The sequence below is a fragment of the Lipotes vexillifer genome, unplaced genomic scaffold (genome assembly GCF_000442215.2).
Source record: "Lipotes vexillifer unplaced genomic scaffold, Lipotes_vexillifer_v1.1 scaffold472, whole genome shotgun sequence".
In the NCBI taxonomy this organism is placed as follows: Eukaryota; Metazoa; Chordata; class Mammalia; order Artiodactyla; family Lipotidae; genus Lipotes; species Lipotes vexillifer.
The window spans coordinates 164,735-174,978 of record NW_006797698.1 but is presented as its reverse complement, the minus strand read 5'-3'; the positions used below and the strand labels follow the sequence as shown (position 1 = coordinate 174,978).

General features: G+C 46.1%; 1 pseudogene; it reads left to right on the top strand.

Moving 5' to 3' along the window:
• Window positions 1-3,825: 3,825 nt before the first annotated feature.
• Window positions 3,826-5,161, top strand: LOC103071999 (PAX3- and PAX7-binding protein 1-like; annotated as a pseudogene).
• Window positions 5,162-10,244: the final 5,083 nt, after the last annotated feature.

The following is a 10,244-nucleotide window of genomic DNA, read 5'->3' as shown; positions in this document are numbered from 1 at the left end:
AGGGGAGGAAGGTCCCACCGGCCACAATAAACAGAAACGCCAGATAAAATCACAGCCTGTGCGAAGACGGCAAAGCGCTCTGCTGCCGCCACTTGCGTGTTCTGGCTTCCCGCACACGCTGCCATTTCCAAGCTCCAGACGGATGCTCAGGGGACTGGTACCCACCCCGACCCTGTGACTTTCAATCAAGCAGACACCCTGTTAGCAGGTGGGGTTCCAAGCATCTTGCTGGCTGCTTGGTACCCATGTCTTTGTCACCCGGATGCTGGCCGGAGATGTAGGGCTGAAGGTAGTGGGGTTGCCGGAGCAGACGGTCACTGTAACTCTGGGAATTATCAGCCTTTAAACGACAGATGAGGGTCAAAAGCTGTCAAGTGTTCTACAGATGTCGGGGGATCAGTGTTGTCATTTTGTTAGTTCAGCATTAGTTTGAGGAGGTGATAAGATCTTAGTACCCGTCAGGGGTTGGTGCCATGAAGCTAGCTCGCTCCGTAATAAATGTTCCTTCCAAATTATCTTGTTTAATCTGCACCAGCACCTTCCAGTGAGGCACTTTTCTAATGCCCATTTTATGGATGAGAAAACTCAACATTGGAGAAGGTAAACACTTCGAATAAAGCCACAGAACTAATAAATGATCGTTCCCGGATCACACCAAAGTCTGCACCATCCCGAGCGTTTCACTAATTCTGCCAGCTCTCTGACATCCTGGGAATGAAATTCTCTGCCTGCCCTCCTGCCCCTGCCAATTCTACCTCTTTCCTTGGCATGTACGAGCACTCAATAAATATTTTTGGATTGACTGATCACGAATTGAATGAGGCTGGAAGTATGGCATCTGCCGCCCGGCATGAGAAGGAACTTAGCTGGACCAGATCATCTGAGTTCGTGGAGGTCCTGGGGCTGACGCGGTGAGAGGAGAGGGGGATGGGGAAGCAACCAAGAACTGAAGAGGGAGAAATGGGGGAAAGTGGAAAAGATGAATCAGAATGAGTTAAGAAAGTAGAGAGAAAAGGCAGAGGCAACTAACAGAAGTGAGTGCTAGGCATTAGAAAACACTGTATGATCTCACTTATTGGTGGAATCTAAAAATAGCCAAGCTCCTAAAAACAGAGTGAAATGGAGGGTCCCAGGGGCTGGGGGCGGACTTGGGGGGAAGAAAAGGGGAGATGTGTAAGGGTACACACTTGCAACCAGTAGATATGTTAAGTCCTGGAGACCTAATGCACAGTCTAGTGAACACAGACAACATTATTGCATTATAATTGTTAAACTTGCTCTGAGACCAGCTCTTAATTAATCCCACCGTGACAAAGTAATAACTGTGCCCGAATAGAGGTGCTGGCTAACACTGCAATGGCAACCAGGCTACAATATATACGTGGATCAAATCAACATCTTGTACACTTTAAACTTAATTCAGTATTATAGGGCAAATATACTTCAAGAAGAAAGAAAAAAGAGAAAAGTGGGCTTCATGTCATCGCCTTAAGATAGGTAATGGCTTTCTTACACCTTCATTTTTAAGTACAGAAATGGGTTGATGCAGGTGGTTCTGAATTAAATGTATGCGCTGCAAATCAAAGTGCCACGAGTTTCCCTGAGCAGGCGCTGTTCATTTTTGTCAACCTGTCCACTGAGGTCTTAGTTCTCCTTTCCTCTGGGAAAGGAAATGGCGCTGCCATTAACAGGCACCTGCTTCCATCAGGTGTCACTCATGGGTAATTTGTCTCCTGCAGGTGCGAGGGCCTGATTAACCCTTCAGGTCTCACAGGGCTCCTCAGCCCCTTACCTTTATATTATTTATTCCCTGGCTCCCAGGGCGCAGCTTTCAGTCTCTTCTTTCTCTAATTTATTCCTTCTAGCCGAGGTTTCTCACTTTTGGTCCATTATGGAACAAGATTTGATAATTGATGGCCCTAGAGCAAGCACATTACTTTTGTTTCAAACTGTGGAAAATCTCAGAAAAGACAGTAAATCTAAAAAGTTATCTACAAATGCAAAACAGTTGTCTGTCTTTTTTTTTCACTGAGTCCTTGTAGGGAAACCCAAAGGCGCACGCAGGACCCTTGAGACTCAGAGAATTTTTCGCAAGCTATTGAATTTTAAATAAAAGATTTCCCCCACACTTCAGAGGAAAACAAATTGTATTTCAGTTAAAAGTTGAAAGGGGAAGGAGGAAAATGGGAACAAGTGGGGAGAGCTGGAGGGGTAGGGGTCCTGGGGGTTTAGCCATTCCTGAAAGGCGCGTGTGAATAAAGGTTAAGGCTACTATTTGTGTGAGGCTTTCCCCTCCACATGGCCCCAATCCCAGGTCTGTTCACGTTAAAGTCCCTGGGCATCTTCCTTTTGTCGCTCCTGCCTCAGATCACAGAGGCCTGTGGTGACTTAGCGACCTTGTCCCGCAGAGGGACAGGGTGGCGATCTTGGCCAACTCAGCCGCCATTCTCCTGGGTTTGTGTTTCCTGTGCACTGGCTTAAAGACCCAGCCTGTGTGGTATAGGGGAAGGAGCGGGCAGAATCAAGTGCATTCCAAAGAATAAACAACTTCAGTGAGAGAGGAATTCTTGAAACACAATTCTTTGATAAGCTTGGGATTGTCTTTGAACTGGTCATGAAATCACTTTCTCTTCCTTTGGGGCTAGAACATATTTCCCCATTTCTCCTGCAGTTCTGTGTGCCAGGTCACAGATTTCCATCAGGTGGATGCGAGTGCAGGTCAGGCGCACAGCATCCTGTGCCCCTCCCACCACGCTCCTCCTCTGGTCCTGATGCAAATGAGCAGCACATCCTCACAGCTTCAACTGAACAGGTTGCTTCCCACATGGAAGGGGCTTGGGTTTCCTCCCAGAGAAGGAAAGCTGCCTGCAGGTCACTTGAGTTTCACGTGAGTGAGGAATCAATCTAAAAACATGTAATAGCTCAACACAGAGATTTATTTGTTACAGCAACACATGGAATTGAGTGAGAGAGAGCGCTCTGTTTCTCAGAAAGTCTTTTGCATAAAAAAACCCTGAATTTAGATTAAAAAGAAAAAGTAACACATTCTGGGGCAAGCCAGATTTTAGAAGGAAAAATAACATTAATTTATTCTTTAACAAATATTTATTAAGTAGGCACTTATTTATTTTGGAAGTTTGCAAGCAAAGGGGATGTTCTTTATAAGAAAACAGACATACCCCTGCCCTCATGGGGCTTACAGTCCAGTAGGGAGGCAGACTAAAAACAGATAGGTCATTAGTGTGACTTTAATAGGTTTAAGGGATGTGCTCTGAGCCAGTGAACAGGGTGGGACTCACTCTTCAGATCTCAGAAAGGACTCTCTGACTCCACAATTTAAAGTTATAATTCGCAGAGGCTGCTCTGACTTAACATCTGGCTGAGGCAGTAGCCCGTGCAAGGGTCCTGACTCCGAAGAGATCTTTGCTGGACCCGAAAGAATATTACTATCACTAGAGAATAGTGAGTCAGATGAAGGGGAGCATGAGGACAGATCATTCAGGGTTGTTTGGACCTTGGTAAGGATTCTATCGGATATCCTGCTTGTGAACGGAAACCATTGTAGGCTTTGAACAGGAAGTGATATACCAATAAGACTTTGTCAGCTATGTGTAGAATGGATCAGAAGTGGATACCAATTAGTAGCCTGTGGTTTCAGTTCAGGTGAAAGGTTATGGCTACCCCAGTCAGGGGATGATAATGAGAATTCAGATCCACAGATGTGGATATGGAAACGACAAGACCTGGTGATGGGTAGGAAGGTGAGTGACGGTGAGAAGACAAAAGTGAGTCCCAGGTCCTGGGTTTGAGCATCTGTTTACAGAGATGGTGAAGACTAGAGGAGGAACAGGTGAGTCACCTTATCTGGTGTGAATTCAAGGCCAGGTAATTCACCCTGCTTAAATATATACAGATCCTGGCTAGGGTTTATATTTTAAATCTTTTTTTTTTTTTTTTGGCTGCATTGGGTCTTCGTTGCTACGCGCGGACTTTCTCTAGTTGCGGTAAACAATGGCGACTCTTGATTTATTGGGGTGTTTTGGTTATTTGCATTATTTTGGTAAGTGTTCCAAATCTTTTCACAAAATATTGTATCCAAGGATGTTGATTTTCCTCATGATAGAGTCTCTACTAATTTATACTATAAAGTCACTTCTTATCCTTAAACCTGCTTTATTCAACAGGTATTTATCAAGCATCTTCTCTGTTTAAGGTAAAAAGTGGTATGGGGGTGGAGGGCAAGTAAAGAAGTATAAAATAGGTTTTTGTTTTTGTTTTTTTTTTTTGGCGGTTCGCGGGCCTCTCACTGCCGTGGCCTCTCCCATTGCGGAGCACAGGCTCTGGACGCGCAGGCTCAGCGGCCATGGCTCACAGGCCCAGCCGCTCCGCGGCATGTGGGATCTTCCCGGACCGGGGCACGAACCCGTGTTCCCTGCATCGGCAGGCGGACTCTCAACCACTGCGCCACCAGGGAAGCCCGGGTTTACATTTTGAAAGACAGAACCAAATACAAAATATGTAGGAGCTATTGGGAATGAGAAGAACTTTAGATGATGATGTATTCATGCCCTTATATTAAAAAAAAAGTCTTAGAAAACAAAAATTGGGGGCCTTATTGGTATTTTCAAAGATAGTTTTGGTCTTTAGTCAAGCTATTAGGGAATTTTCTTCAGTGTATGGTATTTTCTCAAATAAAAGTCGTCAGGAATTACTGATAGATGTTTACTGAATAGATACATTTCCATGGTTTCTCAGAATTCAGAATATGGAAATCACAGCATCAAAAAAAGTCCCCAGTGCCATCACTTGTTTCTCCAAACAGTCGTTCCTGACTCTGAAAGGAGAAAGGACAACTCCTCAGCTTTTTAGAAAACTTCTTTGGATACCTTGTATACTTGGCAGATACAATTTTCAGAAAGCGTTGGGTGTTCTGGTGTGGAGAAAAGAAGTTCAAGGGAAAACATAACACAGATAGTAAAGCCTCTTGCAAGTGTTCACACTTTGGGTCATGCTGTCTGTTGTAAGTGTCCACAACATGAAAGAAGTGGAGTCTTTGAAGGAAAATAGACCTATCAGCCTGAAAAGCCTATCATTTGCTTTAATACCATTCTCAATCTATACATTTTGTACTTTACAAAGTTTCTTAAGCTGTTCAGTATGAATTCTTGTTTTAATATAAGGAGCATTATTACATTCAAAAAACACAGGAGTTTAAAGGGGACTCCCAATCATTTTGCCCTAAGAATGAATGAATTTATTCAGCAGTTTTTGTTCCTAGTTGTCACTGTGATATGCTTGGGGGTGAGCAGAGGAAATATGATTTAAGATATCGGCAACAGACTCACTGGGTAGGCAGAGGGGCGTCAGGAGAAGTCAGTTTGGGCAGAGGGGGAAAAGAATAAAATAAGAGTTATTTTCCTAGACCAATGAGAACGTCTCTCTTCTGCATTGTGAGCCCTGGAAGGCAAGGTCACAGTCTCCATCTCGGCATCCACCACACAGAGGTCAGCACAGTGCGTCCCTGTGTGTAGGAAATAGTCATTGGATGTAGAATGTAGAAAAGGCCCCGAGAGATACTGTGCCTATTTTAATCCTAAATTTGGTCCCAAATTACAGAGACCCAGACCAGTCTGTGCTGCTCTTTCCATGGCTCCTTCAAACATTCCGGAACTTCCTTGAGGCCAAGTAAAAGCAACATTTCATTTCATGAAAAAGAAAGGCACTGATGGGTAGCACACCTAGTTGAGAAAAATGATCCTGGTGAAATGACTATTAGATGACATGCTGACATGGAATTGACCTTGATGAAGGTGATTTTGGTTTTCATTGTGGAGATAACAGTCTAACTGGTGTAGTTCCCCAAGGTAATGATGGGAAAGGATGTGGATTCAGGGACTGTAGGCTCTCTTTTGCCGAGTTGCGATAAAAGACGAATTGGACACATGGAGAAGCAAGGGACTCATCTGAGTTCAAGGGAGGTTCTTTTATTATTGTTTTTAAAGATGAGAGCATCTTTGTACGATCAAGGGAAATAATCCACAGAAAGGGGCATTTACGATGTGAGAGAGGATGGAAAATTGCCACAGTGATATCTTTGAGCAGATGAGAGGGGATTGAATTCAGGACACAAGTGAGGTGGGACGGGGGGTGGGTGGGAACTGTGCTTAGATACAGGCAAACAGATCAAAACAGTGATCTTTAAGAAAAGAGGGGGGGATTCCCTGGTGGCGCAGTGGTTGAGAGTCCGCCTGCCGATGCAGGGGACGTGGGTTCGCGCCCCGGTCCGGGAGGATCCCACGTGCCGCGGAGCGGCTGGGCCCGTGAGCCATGGCCGCCGAGCCTGCGCGTCCGGAGCCTGTGCTCCGCGACGGGAGAGGCCACAGCAGTGAGAGGCCCGCGTACCGCAAAAAAAAAAAGAAAAGAAAAGAGGGGACTGACCTAGTGATCCATGGATGGCTGTCATGATCACAGGGAGCTAACGAGGCTGGCTAATGGCAAGAGCTTCAAAGAACCAGATTGATTTGATGAGTGAGGAGGGATGACGGTCTAGAAACCACAATGAGGAGCTGGAAACACCTAGTTCACGTCCCAGACCACCTGTGCAAGGGGTTCGAAAGGACAGGCTGAAGGGGATGCTCAGTCCTCCACGGTCAGCCGGCTCCAGCCAGAGGAGAAGGTGAAGAGATTGTTCCAAGAAGGGGTTGAAACAGAGAAGAGCTTTTGCTGATGACCCTGAGCTCTAGAAGGCCCGGTGGGAGCATCTGGGCTACAGGGGAGCGTGAGTGTTCAGAGATGTGCAAAGCTAAGTGGGGTAAGTTTCCAGCTAGTAAAGGATGAGGTGTGGCTCAGTGATGGATGTGTATACGATGAAATGCACATAGGAGTGTTGTGCAAGTTGGGGTGGTGAGGCTGTGCATACGGGGGGCAGGGGGGAGACTTCTCCAAAAGCAAGCAGGGCTCTGGGTGTCTCCAGCCCCATCACTCTGATCGCGGGACAGAGGCTGGTAGATGGCCCACGGCGTGCACAGTCCTGGGGACATTCCCTGGCACGTTTGCGGAACAGGGCTATGTCACGTGGTCCTGCCTCCTCTCTCGCTGCACCCCTCCGGGGGAAGCCACTTCCATCTGCTCCACGTGAATGGTGCCCTGTGGCAGCTCTTTCCGCGGAGATCAATGGCACCAGTAGCACGTGGGGCTCATCAGTATTTCTCATTTAACTGATGAGGAAATTGAGGAACAGAGAAGTTCAGTGACTTTCCCAATTTCATGCTGCTATTGTTAAGGGAATCAGATTTTTTTTCTAAAATTAAAAGTTTATTTTTTAATACGATTTTTAAAGGTTACTTTCCATTTACAATTATTATACAGTATTGGCTATATTCCCCGTGTGGTGCAATACATCCTTGAGCCTATCTTATACCCGATAGTTTGTATTGCCCCTCCCCCCTTCCGTCTCCCCACTGGTAACCACTAGCTTGTTCTCTGTATCTGTGAGTCCTGCTGCTTTTTTGTTCTATTCACTAGTTTGTTGTATTTTTTTAGATTCCACATATAAGTCCTATCGTACAGTATTTGTCTTTCTCTGACTTAGTGCACTTAGCTTAATGCCCTCCAAGTCCATCCATGTTGCTGCAAATAGCAAAATTTTGTTCTTTTTTAATGGCTGAGTTGTATTCCATTGTATATATGCACCACACCTTTATCCATTCATCTGTCAGTGGACATTTAGGTTGTTTCCATGTCTTGGCTATCATAAATAATGCTGCTATGAACATTGGAGTGCCTGTATTTTTTAGAATTAGTGGGATTTGGAGGGATATATACCCAGGGGTGGAATTGCTGGGTCCTATGGTAGTTCTGTTTTTAGTGTTTTGAGAAATCTCCATACTGTTTTCCACAGTGGCTGCACCAATGTACATTCACGGAACCAGGTTTGGTTCTGGCATTTGCATGTGCTCTTAATCTTAATGCTGCTTCTTGAAAGCCAAGATTCTTTTGTCCCTCCGAGGCTACTGTTAACAGCGAAAGGAAAGCCAAACAAACACTGAAATGCACTTGAAGGGAAGAGAGTCAGTCTATCTAAGAGAAAACTTTAAAAACCAGAGCTGTCTTTAGTGATACAGGCTTGCCTCAATTTTCCGGTGGTCTCTTGCTTTCTGTTTTTATTTAAGAGTGAGTGGCAAAGGAGATTTGTGAGCATGGTTAAAGCAGGATTTCATTTACGGTTATTGGGCTGAGACCTGGTCATTTTGTTAGAGGCACCCTGGAATAGCAGGTCTTTTATCTTTTGCTAGGCCGTTTCTCTTGGGAAGATCCTCTGGCCTCGTGCCTGAGGATATAAATATGGCCACTGGTTTCCCGAGACCAATCAAGGGAAGTGGACTGGGGAAGTCTCTTTCCAGTGTTTGGGTTTTTAATGAAAGCTTTTGTTTTCTTCCCCTTGCTAAAACCTTCCCCCGTGCCTGGAACTCCCAAGCCCAGAGCCTCCAGCTCATAATTGTATTTGAGACCCGTTTTGAAGCACTTCAAATCCCCCCCCCCCAATCTACTTTGTTCCCATCACTGCTGTGGTGACAAATTCCATGCAGGGGTGACCAGCCCCACACAGGTTTACCCTGACAGCATCTGGCCAGCAACTCTTGATTCTTCCCCTGAGCTTCCTGGGTGCCTTGGAGGGGAAACTCAGTAGGTATCACATGTGTGCAACCTGGAGGGACAGGGAAGTTGATGCCACCAGTCACAGTAGGTGGAGGTGATGGACATGTATTCTCCCCGCCCCTTTCCCAGGGCAGGGGATTCTGTGAACAAATTCACAAGCCTCCTCAGAAATCCTGGTGAGCTGGGACAACTGGTCACCCACGCGCTGGTCCACAGAATAAGGCACCTGCTCATGACTCTACCTCCTTCTGCTCGTCCTTCACTCCCGCTTCCTGGGATCAGATTCCTAAATAAAGTATTCCCAAGCAAGCCTGTCTCAGCTCTGCCTTTGGGGTACGTGTATGGAGAGGTCTGCCTTTGTGTCTTTGTGTGGGTGTTGAAGGGTGAGCTGGCCAAGCGAAGGGACAGAGGGACTTGAAGTCCTTCACAGATGTTCCCCAGCCCCTCTCTCAGCCCCACTTTCAGTGGCACCTGGAGCGTTCACCTCCTGGGGCTTTTCCACAGTTCAGTGGTGTCAATCGCCTTGCATTTTGTTGCTTTCTTTCTCTGCAGATTAGGTTTCAGCTTTCCCCACGAATGTATTACTTACCACCTAAACATCTGCTTTGCCTCTTCCAGCATTCTCTTGGCATCTCTCATCTGGGATCAGCTCCTCAATGGGTCTCTGTGTCCTTGTAGGTTTGTAATATAACGTCACGCATTTGCTTTCTTTTTAGTGGGGCTTCCAGAGGGACCGTAAGGGGAGAAAACACAGGTGTTCTGTGTCCTGCTCACAGGCGAGCTGGGGTTTTCCCTTCACGTCACCTAGTGTGACGTAAAGAGCAAAAACCCTGTGCTCTAGTTCTGCGTCACTGGTGATTAACGGTGCGATTTGGGGTAAGACGCGGAATGCCTCGGAGCCCCGGTTTCCTCATCTGTGAAATCTGCTGTGTGAATTGACCTCTGACCCCTCCAGCTCTAAAGTGCTCCACCTTCGGCCTTCAGAGAATCCCAGAAACTCCTAGTGGTCAGTGTCTCAGGGCAGAATTGGATTGATCTTCTGGCTTAGGGAACCATGTTCTGTACTTGCCTCCCTAGGAAATGCCCGGATTGATGAGTTTTCATCTTCTCCGGGGCCTGGAGTCAGCTTGTATTAACTCTGCAGAACGTTTCACAGGCCCTGTGTGTCTGTCTCTAGAATTCACTTGCTATTTGCTCCCCTTTGGCACCTTTAGAAAGCTTTGTAGGACATTGGCAGACAATTATATGGGAGTTCCTGGCCTTGTATTCATGTTTTTCTCCCTTTTTCTAGCATTACCTATACCTTCTGGAATAGATTTGGATAGAGGGGCCAAAACATGGACTCTAAACCCACGGCCGATTTATGTGTGTGTGTGTGTGTGTGTGTGTGTGTGTGTGTACTGGGATACACACACACACACACACACACACACACACACACACAGCAATGTGAATATATGTTCATTGTCTTAAAGCCCTCCCTTCTCCCAGGTCAGTGAAGCATATGTGTGGTAGGGGTGTAGCTTCTCTCTAACTTATCTGTTCAAATCCATCTTTACTATTCCCATCTCCCTGTCCTTTCCCTA